The sequence below is a fragment of the Odocoileus virginianus genome, chromosome 27 (genome assembly GCF_023699985.2).
Source record: "Odocoileus virginianus isolate 20LAN1187 ecotype Illinois chromosome 27, Ovbor_1.2, whole genome shotgun sequence".
NCBI classification, from domain to species: Eukaryota; Metazoa; Chordata; class Mammalia; order Artiodactyla; family Cervidae; genus Odocoileus; species Odocoileus virginianus.
Genome location: NC_069700.1, coordinates 8381326 through 8402466, shown reverse-complemented (window position 1 = coordinate 8402466; position 21141 = coordinate 8381326). Strand labels below are relative to the sequence as shown.

The 21141-nt window shown below is 46.8% G+C and overlaps 1 pseudogene; it reads left to right on the top strand.

The window, feature by feature from the left end:
* Positions 1-10295: 10295 nt before the first annotated feature.
* On the top strand, positions 10296-19657 carry LOC110124534 (U6 snRNA-associated Sm-like protein LSm5 pseudogene; annotated as a pseudogene).
* The last annotated feature ends 1484 nt before the right edge of the window (positions 19658-21141 follow it).

Here is a 21141-nt window from a genome sequence, read left to right as displayed (position 1 = left end):
AGAAGATAAAGAGTCGTCATTTAGAAATAAATGCCGTGATTTCTCTTCACCGTTTGTAACCTCTTTTCCAGCTCTTCCCCTCTCCCTCTCCCCCTCCCCACGCTTTTGCACACCAGCAAAGTGCACATACAAACCTCCTGATGGACACTTGTGCCCTGATGCTCACTCTTCCTGGGGGCTTCTAGCTCCTTACTTCCCTAAACAGCTCCTTCCTCGCTTAAAAAAAAAAAAAAACACAAAAAACCTTAAGGCAGTGTGAAAGCATGTCAGAAGCAAATTGAAAAGCCCAATGCATGTAAGTTATTAGGTGGAAGGACAAATGAGATCCAAATTCATAAACGCTGATACTAAATTTCAGAGTAAGAGAATAGCCACAAAATACAGCAAAACAAACTTCTATGGTGGAGGAAAGGCAAGAGGGGGTCAGGAAAAGTTCGTGGAGGATGCAGAGATTAGGTCGGGGCTTGAAGGATGGGTGGCATTTTGACAGACCAAAATTAAGCAGAATGAAGGCTTGGGGGAGAAGTAGAATGTCATGGGTATTTGTTACATGTGAGCACCCTGATCCATTCACCCTGCGTTTTGGTAATAGTGCTTGGCTTTCTTTTGGATGTCCACCCCTGATGCCTTTCACTGGGTCCAGTTGGGCTGATGCCCTGGGGGTGGTAGGGGACCAGGCCTGGCCAGTGGGACTCAAGAGTAAAGAAGAGAGAAGAGAGCATAGACACTTCACAAAAGAAGGGTCAGCAATGGCAAATAAGGACATGAAAATATGCCTGACATTGTTAGTCATCAGGGAAAGAGAAATTGAAGTCAGTGAGAAATTAAAGCATCTACCAGATGCATCTACCAGAATGGAAAAAAATTAAAAGACAATAATAGTAAATGCTGGAGAATTTGTGAAACAATTGGAACCTTCATACTTTGCTGATGGGAATACAAAATGGTACAACTGGTCTGGAAAACTGTTGGCGGTTTCTATTTATATACAGAACCAAGCAATTTTTTCTCTTCCTCTTTTAGAGATTTACTCAAAAGAAATAAAAGCATAAATCGACAAAAATGTTCACTGCAGCTTAGTTCCTAACAGCAAAAAATTGGAAAAGACCCAAATGTCAACCAACAGAGAAAAGGAAAAACAAAATGTGATATATCCATTAATTGGAATACTATGCAGTGAATAAAAAGGAATCCAACAACTTGGAGGAATCTGAAAAAGGCCATTTGGAGTCAAAGAAGACATTTGCAAGAGATGACACAGTTGATCTCATTTATATAAAGTTCAAAAACAGGCAAAGCTAGTTTAAGGAGATAGAAATCAGAAGAGTGGTGGTTACTAGGCAGAGAAATAGATTAATAAGAAAGGGGCTCATGTTGATGCATGGCAGAAACCAACACAATATTGTAAAACAATGATCCTCCAATTAAAAATAAATAAATTTTAAAAAGTGTATATATTTGTATCTATAAAATATTTATAATATAAATATTATATTTTAATATATTTGCATAAGTAAAATATTGTATATATTTGTCAAAACTCATTGATTACACTCTTAAAATCTGTGCACTTTCCTTAGGTAAATAATATTGCAATTTAAAAGAGTTCAGCAAAAGTTGAAAGAAGAGAAGTATTTTAAAAAGTTCTACCACCCAAAGAAAATCAGTATTGACATTTGGCATAGTTCCTTCTAATATTTTTATTTTTTTACGTGTGCTTATTTTAAAAAGAGTTGTAACAAGATTCATATTTAGCATTTGGTCCCTTTTTCATTTAACGCTATGTTGTAGGCATTTCTTATGATATGAATTTCAGAAAAAAACACGAGTGGCTAGACCGAGGTTCACTGTATCTCTATTTCTTGTCTATAGCAGTGTTCTAAACCAGTGATGTTCAGGTTTCTAGTGTGAGCCATTGAATAATTGCCTTGTGACAAATTCCCAGAGATAGACTAGATTGAAGAGAAGGACCGTCTTTGTCCTCCTTGACACATATGTAGTTTAAGCATTAGTTTTAGTGCCTTAGGGAGACTCAAGCACATATGGACAGAGCTAAAATGGCTCATGTCAGCGCATTTTGCAGTTTTTATGTATTCTCTATTCTTTGTTGTCTACACTGGAGTCCTAGGGACATATATCCACCATGAAGTGAATTATTTATTGGCATGCGTGGGGCTAGCTCAAATGCTGTTGATCTCATTTTAATTTATGAAATTAAAAAATATATATGTCAAGGCCATTAGACTAGCATTCATGAGTCCCCATTGCCTAAGAGCTGAAGGCTTAGTTGCTCAATGTGTAGCTTCACTCCTCTCTTGCTGAAGTGTCTTATCTCTGCTCCTAATCCCATTTTGGGAAAAGCTTGTGACCTTGGCTGGACCCTTCACCTGCTGGTCTTCGGGCATCTGGGAACTCCTCACGCCATATCACCTGTGGAGAAGACTCTGGCCAAAGCCTGAAGGGAAGGAGCTGACTGACCTGTGATTCTGTGTCAAACGTGACACTGAGGTTTTCTCATTTAATTGGCACAACTGCCCTCTGAGGTGGATGTCGTTTCTATTTTAGCACAGAGGAAACGGAAGTCCAGAGAGTTGGGTAAGCTGCTTATGGTAGAAATGGTCATTCAAATGAGATATTTGTGGTTTGAAGACAAAATAGCAAGTCATATCTTGTTCTTATTCCCACTGTAGCAACCCTTCTCTGGGAAGGCCCGGGAGTCTGCACAGAAGGAGATAAGATGTTGCAGCTTCCAGTGGACCTGTGTTAGCCAGAGCAACGTCAAGCACACCACGTCTGGTGGTGGTGGTGGGGGGAGTGTTGGAAAATAAAATATGTGTGGGGCAGGCTGAGACTCAGGCCGAATCCAACGCCAGACACTCTTCGTGGCAACTGTGGGTCCAGCTGTGGTTCCATGAAGGTGGCTGGCTTCCCACTGAGTGACTTACAGATGAAAACAGCTGACTCTTTGTGCTGCCAGCGCTGTGTGCTCTCTCCTTGAGCTGCCCCTTTACCATGAAGGGGTGTTTTCAGCAGGAAATCAGGGTAACGGAGGACGTTAGAAAGTGTCAGGTCCAAGGACTTCCCTGGTGGTCCAGTGACTGAGACTCCCCACTCCCAATGCAGGGTGCCTGGGTTTTATCTCTGGTTGGGACGCTGGATCCCACATACCGCAGGCTTCTCAGGTGGCGCTAGTGGTAAAGAACCTGCCTGCCAATGATGGAGACATAAGACACTCAGGTTCGATCCCTGGGTCGGGAAGATGCCCTGGAACAGGAAATGGCACCCCACTGCAGCATTCTTGCCTGGAGAATCCCCATGGACAGAGGAGCCTGGTGGCGAGCTATACAGTCCATGGTGTTGCACAGAGTCGGACACCATGATTGAAGCGACTTATCGCACAAAATTTCCCATGTGCGTCAATGGAGAGCAAGAATACTGTGTGCCACAACTAAAGATCCGGCAGAGCCAAATGAATAAAAAACAAATCCCACAGAAAGCTGAGCAGTAACATTAATAGCCTCCCCCCGCCCCGTGACCTTTTTTTGTTTTTAAGGAAAGTGTTAGGTCCAACTCAGAATGGGGAGGTACACAGAGAGAGTTTAGTGACATTTCAGGTCTCGATTTTGGACTCTTCTTCTATCCCATATTTTTCCCAGAAGATTAAGCATCAGTGACCTCTATGGACATCTTAGATTTTGGGGAGAGTGTTTCAGATTCCTCTATCAAATGATTTTTCTGCCTGGGGTTTCTCTCCTCTCTTAAGACCCATAGAGATTCCCAAGCTTTCTCATTTGGAGGGACTCAGTCAGAAGTGATAGCTTTGGTAAGGGCCATGGCTGGAGGTGACACAGCTCATGACTCTGGCTTCATGGCTCCGCCTGCCTGTCCTGAGGTCTGAGGGCATCGCTAATCCCCACCATGACCCAGGCTTTCAGCACTGGCTGGGGAACAGGCTAAAAGTGCCAGCAGGAACACTGAGAATATGATCGTGGCCTTAGGATAAATGGCTTTTGATATAGATTCCATGGTAAACAGAAGTTAAAGGATATGTCTTTGTAATCTCTCTCTCACTCTCATTCTCTCACACAAACTCTCTCTCTTTCTCATACAGTCAATAGAAAAGAAAAAAACAACTGTTTGGATTAACATCTTGGGTTTATAATTTTATCTTTATATCGATGAGAATACTATCAAGTGAGGGGGAGGGGAGAGGCATAGAAAGAGACAGAACCAGAAAGAGGAAGACAGATGGAGGAAGAAATTGCCTTTCGCCAGTAATATTCAGAATCACTCATCCATGGGTCATAAACCGTTGAAAAACTTCCTTGGAATTGTCCAGCCTTAAATAATGTTCTGGGTACTATTAATACAAATCTAGGATCTGAGTTGATTACAGAAATAGGTAGCAACATGAAGTGGTGCATAAAGAAGGGATTTTGGCATCAGTAAGATCTGGATATGAATCTCATTTATGCCACTTGTTAGTTCTGTGACGATGGGGTGTTGTCGAAACTTCCTGTAAAGTGGGGTTAATAATGCCAACCTTATGACGCTATTCTATTAACGAAGTGAGATAAGACATGTGAAAGTTTTCAGGGCATACGTTTAATTGGATGCCTAACTCATCAATTCTCTGCCTGGTAGATTTATCCTAACATGGTCTCACACTGCAGCCTCAGTCTTAACTGCGAGTTTCTCTTGGCACTTTGGTAATTGCCATTAGTCTCTAAAATGGTGTCCATAGTCAATTTATCTTGCCATGAATTTTATGGTTCAATAAAGTCGAGGTGGCACTCGTGGTAAAGAATCCACCTGCCAATGCAGGAAGCTCAAGAAACACAGTTTCAGTCCCTGGGTCAGGAAGATTCCCTGGAGTAGGAAATGGCAACTGCTCCAGTATTCTTGCCTCAAGAATCCCATGGACAGAGGAGCCTGGTGGGCTACAGTCAATGGGATTGCAGAGTCAGACACGACTAAGCACAAAGTCTAGCTTGACAATGTGAGAGGGTAGGAGATGAAGATGCTCTATTTGTAAAGGTAGGCAAAAAGGTTGCTCTCGTGAACGCATCTGTTCATTTAGTATATTCTTTCCCTAAATGCGAAGAACTAACTCATTTGAAAAGACCCTGATGTTGGGAAAGACTGAAGGCGGGAAGAGAAGGGGACGACAGAGGATGAGATGATTGGATGGCATCACCGACTTGATGGACATGAGTTTGAGTGAGCTCCAAGAGTTGATGATGGACAGGGAAGCCAGGAGTGCTGCAGTCCATGGGGTCTCAAAGAGTTGGACATGACTGAGTGACTAAACTGAACTTAACTGAAATGAAAAGGGCTCTCCATGAAGGACTGACTCTCATTACCATCCCACAAGTAGGTCATATGAGTCCCATGTTACAGATGAAGAATCTAAAGCTGGAAGGTTAAGTGTCCTGGGTGACTCTGCTAGTAAGTGGCAGAGCTAGGATTCTAAGCTGGTCCCTCCTGGTCCAAAGCCTCCCCATCGTCCACACTTACGGACACAGAGTTTGAACACAACAGAATAACATGCTTGATCCCAGTGACATTGCATGGGAGTCGAATGTTGTCTTTCCTTCCACAGACTCTTTGGGTACAAGCTTGCCTAAAAGTTGAGTACCCAATCCACCTCTTTGATATAAGTTAAAATGGAGCCTTAGAGCAAAAAGGGAGAAGAAGGAGGTTAATAAGATCGCTCAAGTGTCATCGCCGTTAACAGTTTCACTCACACACATTTTCATTAAAAAAAAAGATTGTTTTGTTTTAGAGGTTATTAGCAAGAAAGACTAGGACAATTTAGATGTCAGAATCTTCTTAAAAGGTTCTTACTTCTTGATCCATGGCTGGTTTTCTGACTCCACTTCAGAAAATCTTCCCGGTGCTCACTTTTTTTCCTCAGGGGCGAGGCTGTCCCTGGTTCACACCCTGCTTCCCCTCCTCATCAGGAGGTCACCCTCTTGGCTCATAGTAATATCCCTTCCTTGGCATCTCTGAGAGACCTAATGCCTGGAATCCCTGCCAGGCTAGGAATCATTTCTTTTTGTACATTCCCTAGGAATTTTCTCTTTTGTAAGCCACGGGACATACAATTAGAAAAATTCTCTTTCAAACGATTTAAAAACTTAAAAAGAGTTGTTGTCTCTAAAGGGATAGGTTTTGGATATCTGAAAAGTTTACTTATGCAAGCCACCTCATTCCTAGGAAAAGGGAGTTCATCCAGGAGAATGAGAAACATCCCAAGCTTTGTGTTCCAGGAGGGTTCTGGAACTCTAGAGACCAGGGTGTGAAGCCTTGTTACAGGCTGAGACCTCAGAGGCGTGTCCCTTAACTGCTCTGTCTCTGCATCTTCAAAATGGGATGGTACAGTTCACACAGAGGTGTCGCAAGGACTGAGATGGTGTATGCAGAGGTCCTAGGACGTCAGGCCCCCAAACCGCTCAAAGGACAATCCCTTATAGTCAGAGCAAGTAATTCAGAGGGTGAGACTGGCCATTCTCTCTTCCAGGAAACATTTGGGTCTGTCTGAAATGATCATGGTTCCTTCTTTGGCTGTGTGAGTTTTAAATTTGCTCTGTAGAAAGGACACGGAGGGGTTAAACAGGAATACAGTTTTTAGCCGTCTTGGAGTTTTCCCTCTTTGTTTAACATCAAAGTGGCCTGCAGTCCATTTTGCCAGTTTATACATATTGTTGTACTCAGAGAAAGGCTGGAGGAGCGGAGCTGGCTGCCTGATTAGCTGTGACTCCCTTGCAGGCTGGCTTAAGAGCCCAAATGGATTCTACCCCTCCAAGGTTTTAATGATAAGGGAGTGGGGGAAGGGGTGGGGGGGGACGCTCCTTCCCTTTTGGAAGGAGACTTTGTGGAGGCCCCGCTAATAAATCATTTGTTCCTTCTAAATGCACGCTCGCATTCACATAAGCACAGACTCAGATGGTTCCCACTTGAAATTTCTCATCAAGTGCAAATAGCTCCCAGCCCGGATGGCTGAGCTGTTTTCCAGCCCCTCTTTGTGCGGAGGTTCAGCTTGGGAGCAGCCCTGGGGACTCACTTGGGGGTGGATCAAGGCCAGGAAACAAAGTCAGAGGCTCACTTGGTCCCCTCCCTACCCCACCCCAGACCTCATCCCCCCACCCTCCTCCTGTCCTTTCTGCCTCCACTTTGAATTTCAAGACAGGAGAAAACCGGGCCACAGCAAGGATTTAGGAACTGACCTTCTGTCTCCCAATGCTTGAGACTCACCCTGAAGCCTGCCTGCTCCCAGGCAAGGTTTGCCAAACTCTGGAGGAAGTTGTGCCGAGAAACGGGAGCAGTGGGAGGGAAAATGGCAAGAGAGCTGGGAACTGTGCTCACCTGCCTGAACCCAGTTCTGCTCTTGCGCCTCCTTCCGCCTGGCCCAGGGAGAGCTGGTGGGGTGGTGGGGGGTGGGGGGGCATGTTTGGGGGGAACGGCAGCCACATGCTCACTCCGGATCAGGCTCACCTAGATCTACCTCCCCGCCCCTCCGGTCCATCCAGCCTGGTCCAGCCCAGGGCAGCTGCCTGCCTGCTCCGTCGGCCGGAGTATTTGGAGCTGCCAGGTTTGCCTTCCCGTACAGGTGTGCAGCCTGGATAACCGGTGATTAATGCCTGTGTCTGGCCAGGCCCTGAGGGTAATTTGATTTGCTTGATATCTAGAGTTATCACCCCCTTTTCCCTGCCTCCTCCCTTTCTTTGTCAGAGTTTGTGGCAGTGTTTACCTTCTCCGGTGTTTTAAGGTGATGAATGACACTTGTTTCTGGTGTGCGTTTCCGCCCAAGTTTTAATTAAATTTTGCACGAGGCTTCTGTAATTATGGCCCTGGGTCTCTCTCCTTCATCTTCCCTCCCTGAAGTTACTCAGCGCTCAGAATGCTCCCCAGGTCTCCTTTCTCTCCCCCTCACCATCTAACCCCAGTGCTGGGGGGCCAGCAGAAGGCCCCCATCCCTGCTTTGGATTTTGTGGTCTGTGATGAAACAGTTCATGTCTGGCCCTGTTGGCTTCCTCTGGACTGGGGCAGGGGACGGACTCTCAGGAAGAAGAGCTGCGGGAAGAGAGCTGGCCTTGTCCGAGGTGATGGGACGTCTGCAAAACCACCCCCTAAGTGGATGCTGCCGGGCCCGCCAGGAGGCTTCTGTCTCTGTTATGAGTGGGGTGAAGCTGTGTTTTCCCGTTCTTTTTCTTTTTCCTTTCTAAGAGCTGTATGGAGCTTCTGTATGTTCCAACTGAGAGAACGCCCACATGGCTGAGACAGCAAGAGCAATGGGGTAATGGTCTAGGAAATAAATGAAGTGAACCAACCCAGGGATGCTGTCTGCCTGCAAAGTGGAGATAAAATTAGAGCAAGTCTGTCTGGTTCAACTTACGGTGGGTCCACAATTCAGGCCAAGAAGTAACCTGAATTGTCTATCTGAGGCTGCAAAAACTGGCTAAGTTTCTTCAACTGTGTTATCCACCTGCTTTTGTTTTGGTTTGTCTAACTCACTCCCAGAGAACTCATAAGGAAGGTATTCCAAACTGGAAGAGGAAAAAAAGATCGCATTCTTAAGAAACCGTTAAGAGGACTTTTAGGCCAGAGCAGTTAAGGGGCTGACCTAGAAACACCTTTTTGGTTTCAACATGAACTTATTATTAAGACTGTGCTGGGTGTTGTGAGGATGCCAACGGCATGGGGTGTGGTCCTTGCCTGCCTGGATGCAGCTTCAAAACCCTGTTGGGGACAATAAGGCTGACACATTTAAAAGAGTTCTGAGAGGCCGAGTGGTGCTATGGAGGAGACAGGATGGAGTCGGTAAGAGGGCAGGAATTCTCCACCCTCCCCTGCTGCTAATGAGTGCTGAGGCCCCTGGCAAGTCATTGCTCAGGCTTGGTGCTCCTGCTACCTATTAAGGGAGTCGAATGAAATAATCTCTTAAAGTTCCTTAGAGCTTAATCTTAGAATCTAATCACCAGCATCGGTAGATCTGTTGTATAACTAAGCAATGAAGAGAAGTACGCCGACAAAGAATACCGCGAGCCCTGAGTTGGGGAAGGGCTTGTGTCTCAGTGAAGAGGACCAGCTTTGAGGGGGGACCCCTGAGGCGCTGGGCTCAGGGTGGACTTTGAAGGCAGGCAGCAGATACAGCAGCGCTAATTGCAAGGTGTGTTTAGAGATGGGGAATAGGCCAAACGGTCGGAGTAGTTCGTAGAGGTTGCGGGTGAGGGGGACGTTGGAAAGTTGGGCTGGGGCCAGATGGGAGGGTGTTGAACTCTGGCCTAAGGAGTTAGAGCTTGAGTTTGCAGGTGAAAGGTGGTTATGGAAGGGGTGATGTAACAGAGCGGAGGCTGCCCAGGTATGTTACTGGGGCAGTGTGGAAACAGCCCGGCCTTTGTTTTTGGCTTAAGAACTGGCTTGTCCATGGGGTCAAAAGCTTCACCTAACCAGACTCCTCTTGCTCCGGGACATGACTCTTCTCCGCTTGGCATTGCTCAATCAATCAACATAAAGCGCTGGGTCAAAGATACAACAGAAGACATGTGAGAGCCTGGGAATAGTGGTCATTGCTTAACATTTAAAAAAAAATTTTTGGTAGGATATACATAGCCTAAAATTTAAATTTTAGCCACTTTTAGGTATACAAATATGGTGAAGGACCGGAAGCCTGGCGGGCTGCAGTCATGGGGTTGCAGAGTCAGACATGACTTGGTGACTGAACAAAAGGTATACAATTCGGTGGTATTAAATACAGTCATTCACATGGCTGTACAACCACCACAGTCCATTTCCTGAACTTTTTCATCATTCTAAACAGAAACGCTATTCCCATTAAATGATGACTACCCATTCCTCCCTCCCCCAGCCCCCAGTAACCACATTCTGCTGTAGAATGCTTCCATAAATTTGCCTGTTTTAGGCACCTCATAGAAGTAAAATCATATAATTTTTGTCTTTTTGTGTCTGGCTGGTTTTACTCAGAATAAGGTCTTTGAAGTTCGTGTTGTGACCTGTGTCAGAACTTCGTTCCTTTTCAAGACTGAATCATATTCCACTGTGTGTTTATTTTGTTTATCCAGTCATCCGTTGATGGACACAGGTGGTTTTTACCTCTTTGCTAGTGTGAATGATATTGCATTGAAAATCTGAAATTTGGCTGAGAAAAATTGTACCCTCAATGTATGAAAAAACCATTTTTCTGCAGAAAACTTTGAGCAAGGACCAGACACCTCAGGTGGGTTGGATGACTTGGAGAAAGGGATCTGGGGGCTGTAGGGGATGTGAACAGAATGGCTTTTCTGACAGTTACTCAGCATTCTGAAAAAGATGAGGAAATGAGGTCTTGGCAGAAGGAAGGAAGCCTCCTGGGGAAGGAGACATAGAATCCCTGCTCCGCTCTCCATACATGCCCCCCTCCAAGTTTCATACCTGCCCCCCCAAGTTTCTTCTCTGCTTCTGCCTCTCTATCAAATCTGCTCACAAAGAAGGGCTGTTTGTTGGAATAAGCACCGACTGACCTTAAACCAACTTACTGTTTCTCTCAGGAATATTAGCATTGTACATCTCATCTCTCCTTAGATAAAATTAGATTTTGTTAATTGTCAGAAGGATTCCAGCATCTGACATGCAGGTGGAAGAGATGTGGGCATCTTTCCTGACCTCCTCACTTGCTGTAAACCTCACAAAAATACCCTTCCTTTCCTGTACTGCGTGGGCTTGAGGGGGCAGGTACCGGACATTTTGGGATACCCTTGCCCTCATAGGAGGAATGGGAGAAGGTACTGCAAACCTAGAGGATGGAGGAGCATTTCCCTGCTTTTGAGCTTTCTTGTTGCTATCTTTGTTAGAGACAAAGCTGTCCCGGATTTCTCCACTTTCCTAGGATGAGGGCAGTTGGGAGCATGACTCTGTTTCTTTGGGGACCACCTGGAGAAATTTCCCTAAATTAGAGTGGGACTGAGCTGCCTGGATGAGGGATACTCCAGTTGTTTGCATATACAGCTGCAGGTGACTCAGAGACCAGCTTCTCCCAGCGCCCTGCCTGCCAGGGCGGCCTTCCGGTGATGAGACTCGCCTCAAGGGTTCCCACTCTGGCTCCACACCTGTCCCACCCCTGAGACTCACAGGAGGCTGGTTCTATCCCAGGAAGCCTGACAGAGCAGAGGTAAGGGGAGCTGGCTGTTTTGGGCGTGTGCTTCAGCATGGCGGAGCAGAGACCAGGCTGAGAGTTCATGCCCTGTGGCCGGCTGTGTTCAAGGTATGTGCAGAGCCCTTTCTCACTGGATGCTAAATAAGGAGGACAAAGGTGGTGTATGGCTGTCAAAAATTCCATCAGCTAGTCTGTCAACCAGAGAAGGAAATGGCAACCCACTCCAGTGTTCTTGCCTAGAGAATCCCAGGGACGGGGGAGCCTGGTGGGCTGCCGTATATGGGGACACACAGAGTCGGACACGACTGAAGCGACTTAGCAGCAGCAGTCTGTCAACAAACATCCTATGTACTGGGCACAGGGGATAAGGAGATTAAAAAAAAAAAAAAAGGTTAGAAAAGATCTGTTTTTTTGTGTGCACAAAGTCAGGATAAGAAAGGCAAGTTCATAATCAAGTAGAATACAGAGTGTGGAAGATTGTAATTCCCCCAAATGGCCACAGTATTTTCCTAAAATATGATGTATTAATGGGTTTCCCTGGTGGCTCAGATGGTAAAGAATCTGTCTGTAATATGGGAGACCCGGGTTCAATCCCTGGGTTGGGAAGGATGCCCTGGAGGAGGGCATGGCAACCCACTCCAGTATTCTTGGCTGGAGAATTCCCATGGCCAGAGGAGCCTGGCGGGCTACAGTCCACGGGGTTGCAAAGAGTTGGACATGACTGAATGACTAAACACAACACACACGGCATATGAATAGAAAATTTGAGTTGTAGTAAGGCCAAGAAATCAGGAGACTTTTACCATGGAAAGGATAGCTTGTTATCCTCACAGATTTTAAGATGAGGAGGCAGGTGCTGCCACAAGGGGACACGTGTGAAAACACCAAGGTCATCAGGAAGCAGAGGGAGGGAGAAAATGTGGGTGAGAGCCTTTCTAGTGGCTTCTCTGGGAAGGAACCACACGGAAGGAAAAACAGGCCCAGGACTGGCTAGCTGGAAATAGTTCCATCAGGCACTGGGGCCCAGGGACTGTCCCTCATTGTCTGGTACTGGGTGCTGGGGTGATTAGGGCAGGTACAGAGTGGCCCAAAGCGTGAGAGCTGATAAGGGGGATGGTTGGGGTGTGGGCTCTGGATCGGCTGGTTTGTATTTGAAAGGTGCACTTGTGGGTAAGTTGTTGACTATCTCGAGGAGTTGGTTAACCCTGGGAGGGCAGTATCTCCAAAGGCAGCAAGGCCCCAGATATATCAAAGCATCGGAATACAGAAAATAAAAGACTTGGCTAGCACAGTATTACGTCTGGTTCCACATGCTTTCCAGGAGGCTTCCCTAGTGGCTCAGTGGTAAAGAATCCACCTGCCAATGCAGGAGACACGTGTTCGATCCCTGGGTTGAGAAGATCTCCTTGATCCCTGACTTGAGAAGATCTCCAGGAGAAGGAAAATGGCAACCCACTCCAGTATTCTTGCCTGGAGCACTATTCATGTTCCAGAGGAGCCTGGCAGGCTACAGTCCATGGGGTCGCAAAGAGTTGGATACAACTTAGAGACTAAACAACAGAATGCTCTTCTAGAATCTGATACTGGTCCATTGAAAGGGGAGTCTGTTTCCTCTGACCTGGAGCTTGGAGGAACTTTGTGACTGCCTCAGTGAATAGGCCAGAGGAAACAACAGTATGTCTTCCAAGGCTAGGTCACTCAGGATGATACGGTTCCTACTTGGCTCTTTTCCTGTTGGGACACTTGCCCTTGGAACTCAGCCTCCATGAGGAAGCCCAAGGCACCTGCAGAGGCCACGGGTCCGTGTTCTGATCCAGAGCCCCAGCAAAGGCCCCAGCTGTTTGCCTGCACCTAGCACAGGGCCTGTGAGTGGATGTGGCTGAAGATCCCAGTCTCCAGGCCACCTCAGCTGATGCCAACAGGAGCCAAGAAAAACCACCCTTGCCAAGCCCGTCTAAATGCAGAATTCTTGAGCAAAATAAATGGTGTCATTACTTTCAGCCCCTGGTCTTGGGGTGGTTTGTTGTACAGTAGAAGGTAACCAGGACACAGGATGGTAAGATGATGCTGGGGCTGGGGGGTGCGGGAGGTGTGGAGTACAGATTGTTCTGAGTGCACGTGGGGAAGGTGGAGGATGGGAATAGGGATGCAGTCCTGTCAGAAAAGGCAGCATAGAGTTAATAATAGTAACCAAGGGATTTCTCTGGCAGTCCAGTGGTTAGGACTCCAAGCTTGCACTGCAGGGGGTATGGGTTTGATCTCTGATCTGGGAAATTAGATGCCCTGAGGTGCAGCCAAAAAATAAAAAAAAATTAAAAAAAATAAAAAATAAAAGTGGGGATTGAAATTGAATGGGACCCCAGAGGACCTTCCTGGGGACAAAAGGATCTCTGCGTTCGACCCCTTCACCCCAGCACACATTCTGGTGTGTGACATTCCCTGAGTTCCAAAGAGTGGACTCAAGCAGTTACTAATTAGGGAAGTGAGAGAATGCAGGAAAGAAAAGTGGTCAAGAAACAACAGTGCTGTGATAAAACAGAGTCCTAGTTCCCCTTCAAGGGAAATACATAGTAATCTGATGCATCTCTTTGAGATATTCTGCAGGCACTAAGGCCCCCAACTGGGAGGAGAATGATGACTCCATGCTGAAACCCCAGACTTCTATTAGAACCTAAGAGTGGACTTTAAGAGCTGAGAGGGGAGAGAGAGGATGTGGAGAGTAGGTGGCAAGGGGTGGATGTGGGAGGGGAAGGGGGGCAGGCGATGACCACCCTGACCTATGACCCTACTGAAACAGGAGGGTAGGGGGTGGGGCACAACCTTTAAAGAATGACGTAATGATGAAAAGTGAAAAGGGAAAGTGTTAGTTGCTCAATCATATCTGACTGACATCATGGACTGTAGCCCACCAGCTCTGTCCATGGAATTTTCCAGGGAAGAATAGTGGAATCGGTTGCCATTCCCTTCTCCAGGGTATCTTCCCAACCTGGAGATCAAACCCAGATATCCTGCACTGCAGGTGAATTCTTAACCATCTGATCCAACAGGGAACCCGAAACTTGCATGTTGCATGACAAACTGGTTCAGTTCAGTTCAGTTGCTCAGTCATGTCCAACTCTTTGTGATCCCATGGACTGCAGCACACCAGGCCTCCCTGTCCATCATCAACTCCTGGAGTTTACTCAAACTCATGTCCGTTGAGTCGGTGATGCCATTCAACCATCTCATCCTCCGTCATCCCCTTCTCCTCCTGCCCTCAATCTTTCCCAGCATCAAGGCCTCTTCTAATGAGCTGGCTCTTTGCATCAGGTGGCCAAAGTATTGGAGCTTCAGCTTCGGCATCAGTCTTTCCAATGAATATTCAGGACTGAGTTCATTTACGATTGACTAGTTTGATCTCCTTGCAGTCCAAGGGACTCTTAAGAGTCTTCTCCAACATCACAGTTCAAAAGCACCAATTCTTCAGCGCTCAGCTTTCTTTATAGTCCAACTCTCACATCCATATATGACTACTGGAAAAACCATAGCTTTGACTATACAGACCTTTGTTGGCAGAGTAATGTCTCTGCTTTTTAATATGCTGTCTAGGTTTGTCATAGCTTTTCTTCCAAGGAGCAAGTATCTTTTAATTTCATGGCTGCAGTCACCATTTTCAGTGATTTTGGAGCACAAGAAAATGAAGTCTCTTACTTTTTCCATTGTTTCCCCATCTATTTGCCATGAAGCGACGGGACTGGATGTCATAATCTTCGTTTTTTGAATGTTGAGTTTTAAGCCAGCAAACTGGTTAGAACCAGCTAGGTCCAAGATGTGAAGATTTGACTTCCAGTGGACCTTGAACGTCATTATATACTCCTTGTAATGCATTTGCATAAGCTAAGTGACACACCCACCAGTGCTGTGATAGTTCCCAGGCCGACTATCAAAGATCAAAGAATGGGCAGTGGTTCAATTTCTGGAAATCTCTGCACCTTCCCCCGAAGTCCTTGAAATAATCCTACTGTTCTTTAGCCTTTGAAATTACCCAACCCCCTAAAACTAACCGTGCCATATTTTGGGGTTTGTCACCACTCTCTGTCTGTGGAGTGTGTTTCTCTCTAAATAAATCCCCCCCCCCTTTTTAAAAAGATCTTTTTGATATGGACCATTTTTAATAAGTCTTTATTGAATTTCTTGCATTATCACTTCTGTTTCATGTTTTGATTTTTTTACCATGAGGCACCTGGGATCTTAACTTCATGACCAGGAATCAAGTCCCAGTCTGGGTTTGACTGGTTTGAGTCCTAGAACATGGGTTCAAATCCCATTGTGAGCTGCACAGTTTCACTGTGACCTATGACTCTGGGCCAGTCTTCCTCCACCTCCCGTTGGTCACTGCCTCCTGCGCCACCCTCTGATTTTTGGCCTCCCAGTTTGGCAAGATTGAAGGCAGGGGGAGAAGGGGATGACAGAGCATGAGATGGTTGCATGGCATCACCAACTCAATGGACAAGAAGTTGAGTAAACTCCAGGAGTTGGTGATGAACAGGGAGGCCTGGCATGCTGCAGTCCATGGGGTTGCAGAGAGTTGGACACAACTGAGCGATTGAACAACTCAGCAACAGCTTTGTTCCTTTCTTCCCTCTTCCCACCCTCTGCTCCATCTGACTCTGGAAATAATTGCAAAGGATTATTGTGTTGGGACTTACACAATATGGAGTGAAGTGCAGAACACACCTTACAGTTTGTCTCATTTTCCTCCCGTCACTGAAGCAAAGTGTTGAGAAGAGGAAGTCATTTTACAGTTGCTGCAGCTGCTACTGAATTTAGATTGGAAAAGTGATTTGCTTGAGCAAAGTGGTGATCAGATAAATTCCATGAATTTATTGCTTAAAAAAATGTATCTGTTAGAGAGAGGGGATGGCTGCCCCGATGTTGTGAGGGGGCAGGGCTGGGGGAAGGGGCGTTGTTAGCCTCTGTGCACCAACCTCAGAGAAGCCTTAGGCAAATAGGAATGATGAAGGCCTTTCAGCCCTTCGGCATCTGATAAAATCCTTTCCTTTTTCACGATCTCATTTAATCTTCACAGTGAGATGGGGAAGGTAGCCTAGGGGTGGCGTTACCTCCCCTTTCTAAACAAGGAGAATGAGAAATGCTCAGCCAACAAGCAAGAGGGTCCATCTCCAGCCTTTGAATCTACATAAGTGCCTCTGCTCTTTGGATGATCCACTTGAGTGTTTGCGGTCCCACTGATTTTCAGATGAGATTCACTCTTGGAAGAGAAGCAGGGAAAGACACTTGACATTTATCTTGTGATCATTTCTTGCCGGGGACAGGGAGGCGGGTGCTTATGTTAGCTTTCTGTAGGGCTGGTTTACGATAAGATGGGAAATGATCACAGTTGCTTTTGGTGGCCTGGGCTTCCATTGGATGAAGTCTTTCTCCTCTTTCTGAGCTGTATCCAGCCCACTCCTAGGAGACAGAAGTTCCATTCCTGCTGCTGTTTATTAGATCAGGGCTGGGCCTTGCCCCCTTGGGTCCGTGCCTCCATGGGCTTCTGCAGCTCCTGGTAGGCGTGGGGTCCCTGTGACTTACTGCAGCCACTCCCCCATGGTGGGCCCTTCTCGCGCGGGCTCACTAGGACCTCCAGCCCCTGTGGAATCACTTCTAGATGTGTCTGAGAATGCTCAGGAGTGTCCCATCTGGGCCTGCTGGGCCTTGTCTCCTGGGGCGTGAGTCCCGGGTGTCCTTCAGCCCTGGGGCGTCCATGCTAAGCAGTTGTCTGGGGTGGGGGGTGCTGCCTGTTCTGGGCAGCCTGTGCCCCATTGTTTTTCAGAATTTCAGCAACAGGGCATCTCAGCTTCTTCCAGAATTCCTGGTCACCTCACGCATGGTGACAAGGGCTGAGTCCTTGTGAGGATGATCTGTGATACCTGATGTGTTGGCGCACCCCCCGAGGGACCCTAGGTATCACTTGGGACTCGGGGTCAGTCTGCCTCTCTGCAGATGGTCGTGGCTGGGTTACTGAGTCAGGCTCAGGGGCCTGGTTTCTTCTCCGCTCTGGGTGAGGTCTCTCTGTCCTATAATAACTGATAGGAGAGTGTCAGTTACTTACATCCCTCCCCCAATACCACACTGTGAGTCACTGATAAAAAGCAGTGGGCCATTATTGATTATCCACACTATGCCAGCCCGGGCACTGGGAACTTTGTGCATGTTATCTTTTTAATTCCCAGAACCACCTGAGACCACATAACTTTACTGCCCAGGGGTTCAGAGGTCAGGGTGTGTTGGCCGAGAGGGTTGTCTAGAGAAGTGACTGCACATTTCAGTGCCTTTATCCTTCATCTACAAAACGAGCCATTAGACCATATGCTGTTTAAAATCCTGACTCAAAAACTCACTTTTGTTAACTTTCTAAGGAACATCTCTGACCTCACAAAAGTCAAACTTAAGCCCTCAAAAGACACAGAGCTGACCGTATAATAGAAACCTGCCTGATTCCTCTGTCTATGGCTTTCTCCAGGCAAGAATACTGGGGTGGGTTGCCATTCCCTTCTCTAGCGGATCTTCCTGACCCAGGGATTGAACCTGGGTCTCCTGCATTGCAGGCAGATTCTCTACTCTCTGAGCCACCAGGGAAGCTCCAACACCTAATATCTAGATACCGTATTTGTTGTTCAGTAGCTAAGTTTTGTCCGACTCTTTGCGACCCCATGGACTACAGCACGCCAGGCTTCCCTGTCCATCGTTACATCAATGGGTTGTTATTCTGAGGAGGGAGTTGTTTGAAACTGTTATGATTGTTTTTTAATTTCAAGTAACAGAAAGCTCACGTCAAGGCTATAGTTCTACAGTCATAACAGGATTTGGGAGGTGGCTGTGATCCACTTGGAAAGAGCACCAACTTAGCAGCGAGCATCCAGGGCTGGAGTGTAATTTAAATTTACCAGCTCTGTGTCTCTAGGCAAGGAATCTTTGAGCATCAGTTTTCTCAACTGTAAAAATAAGAATTGCAGGATTCATCATGTGGGGGCTTTATGCGGTCCAATGAATGTGACAGTACATCACACATTTGTAACTGCTCTGTGCTACGTAAGAGTTATTATAACTCTTCTTTGACTGCTTCTATTTACTTAAAACCTTAACATCAATGCTTGTCAGTTCTGGAATGAGCTTAGGGAAGGCAATTGCTGACTCTGCCTAAGGACCTCTGTTCACCACTCTGACCCTGCTCTACTCTCCCCAAATGTAGTCTAATTTTCCAAATAGTCTCCAAGGGGAAAATGTCCCTCTCTCTCCTTTGAGCTTTCATTTCACACCATGGAAGTGGTCTGTTTCCTCATAGATGATAAGTAGTTTTAGTTCTATAGGGCTTCCCTGATAACTCAGTTAGTAAAGAATCTGCCTGCAATGCAGGAGACCCTGGTTTGATTCCTGGGTCAGGGAGATCTGCTGGAGAAAGGATAGGCTACCCACTCCAGTATTCTTGGGCTTCCTTGGTGGCTCAGCTGGTAAAGAATCTGCCTGTAATGTGGGACACCTGGGTTCAATCCCTGGGTTGGGAAGATCCCCTGGAGTAAGGGAAAGGCTACCCACTCCAGTGTTCTGGCCTGGAGAATTTCTTTTCCATGGGATTGCAAAGAGTTGGACATGACTGAGCGACTTTCACTTCACTTTAGGTTTCGGTAATGTGAGTGTTCTGAGATCTCCAAGAGGGACAGGTGGGGTGGGATGTGGTAGGAAGGCAAAATTCCTTCCTGGAAATGTGAGGATCTGGGTTCCGTCCAGGATTTTGCTATCTGTGAGCTGTTGGACCCCAGGAAATTCCCCCAGTCAATTTAGCCTCATTTTGATAACTTGTGCAGAGAAAAATTTCAGCCCCATCTTCCACAGAGGATTTTTGAGAGGATAAAAGCATTAGCATTCCCATTATGTATCACCAAATATGTAAAGAATACTTTCAAGGTGGGAGCGAGGTGCTGAGCCAGGTGCCAAGGGTAAATCAGCTAATTGGATGTGCAGGAAGCCAGCGTATGTTCGAGGTCCATCTGGGTCTCAGGAGGGAGGCTGGGGGGCCTCACCTGGTGGGCCTTGAACACTCTGGCTATGGTGGGTACTTTCCATATGGAGGCAGTATGTCAGGTGGGAAGATGGGGAGGCTTCCGGGGAAGATGGGCACCCCCCAGGGATCATACTGACTGCTCCTCTCTGATTTCCCCTCCCACTTTGGGTGGCCCCATCAAGAGAAGCTGCAAGTGGATCAGCCTGTCACAGCTGCTCCCTGTAGAGCTCCTGGACAAGTGTGTAGGATCAGGAATTCACATTTTGATGAAGACTGATAGGGAGATTGTTGGCACCCTACTGGAATTAGATGACTTTGTCAGTATGGTACTGGAAGATATCCCTGAATTTGAAGTGAGACCAGAAGGAAGAAGAATTACTAAATTAGACCAAATTTTGTGAAATGGAAACAGTACAACAACGCCGGTTCCTGGCGGAGAAGGACCTGAATTTCCTTGACTTACCCTAGATCCTGTTTTATGATGACAACAAAACAGAAATTTTTTTAACCTTTCAATATTTGTATTCTGTGAAGCCAAGTTTCCTACTAAAGGGAAATGCTCTGAGGATGCCCAGTTCATGCCAATTTTTGTAAGTTAATCATGATTATTTTGGAAAAAGAACAGTTTTTTAAGACAAAAAATAAAGGTGTTTTTGTTAAATAAGTAATAAGTGTTAGTCGCTCAGTTATGCCCAACTCTTTGTGACCCCATGGACTGCAGCCCACCAGGCTCCACTGTCCATGACATTTTCCAGGCAAAGATACTATAGTGGGTTGCCATTTCCTTCTCCAGGGGATCTTCCCAACCCAGGGATCGAGCCCGGGTCTCCTGCACTGTAGGCAGATTTTTACCGACTGAACTACAAGGGAAGCCCATTTTTGTTAAAGAAAAAAAGAAAAAGAAGCTGAAAGGAGGTGATAGAAGGGGGTTGGGGTGGGCACCCAGTGATGGGACAGTTAGAGTGAACATGTGACAGGGGTATTCAGCTTGAGGGCCCTGACTGGCATACGGCAGTGTTCCCAGGGCTGCTGACTTACCTGTACAGGTGTACAGGTAGTTAAGGAATTCCCTTGTGGGGTCTTGCAAATCATTCTTTTAATCCAGTTTCCCAGGAGCAAGTGAGGTATTTTAGAACAATCTCACTGGAAGTGGTGTCACCCCACCTCCTGGGTAAGGCCTGTACGTTTAGATTTCACCAGCAGTCCCAAGGAGGTCTCCATCCCTCTGCAGCTCTGAATCAGCCCCTGTTCCCCTGAAGGCTTTGCTGGAGCAGGGCTTTGGGTGAGGGCTAATTAGATAATGCCTGTGAAGCACTTGGAGTTCCTTGGAGACGGTGCCTCTCGATGTATTATTAATAGTGGTGAGCACAGTGTTTCCAAACAAAGACATGCCTACTTAAATACCCGGGGCAGGGGGAGAGAGGGCAGAGGGGAGGCTTGGAGAGCAGACCCAGCAGAGAGAGCCGGTCCTTGGGGAAGGCCTCCAGCCCCATCATGTGATCTTCAAGGTGGGGATGGAGGGCAGGGACTGTGAGTATGAGATGGAAAGTTGTAGGGCAGTACTTGTGTAGACAGTGTGAGCAGGGCCCTGGTCTGTGATGGGGCGTGAGGAGGGAAATCGGCAAGCCTGGCCAGGCTGTGCCCCCCGGGGGGTGGTTTCCTACTGGGGAGATGTACCCATGTGGGAGACCCAGGTTCGATCCCTGGGTCAGGAAGATCCCCTGGAGAAGGAAATGGCAACCCAGTTCAGTATTTTTGCCTGGGAAATCCCACGGATGGAGGAGCCTGGCTGGTTACAAACGTCCACGGGGTCACAAAGAGTCGACGAATACGACTGAGCGACTTCAGTTTCAGTTTCAGGGCTTCCCCGGTGGCTCAGACTGTAAAGAAAGAAAGAAAGAAAGTGAAGTTGCTCAGTCATGTGCAAAGACTCTGCTTTGAT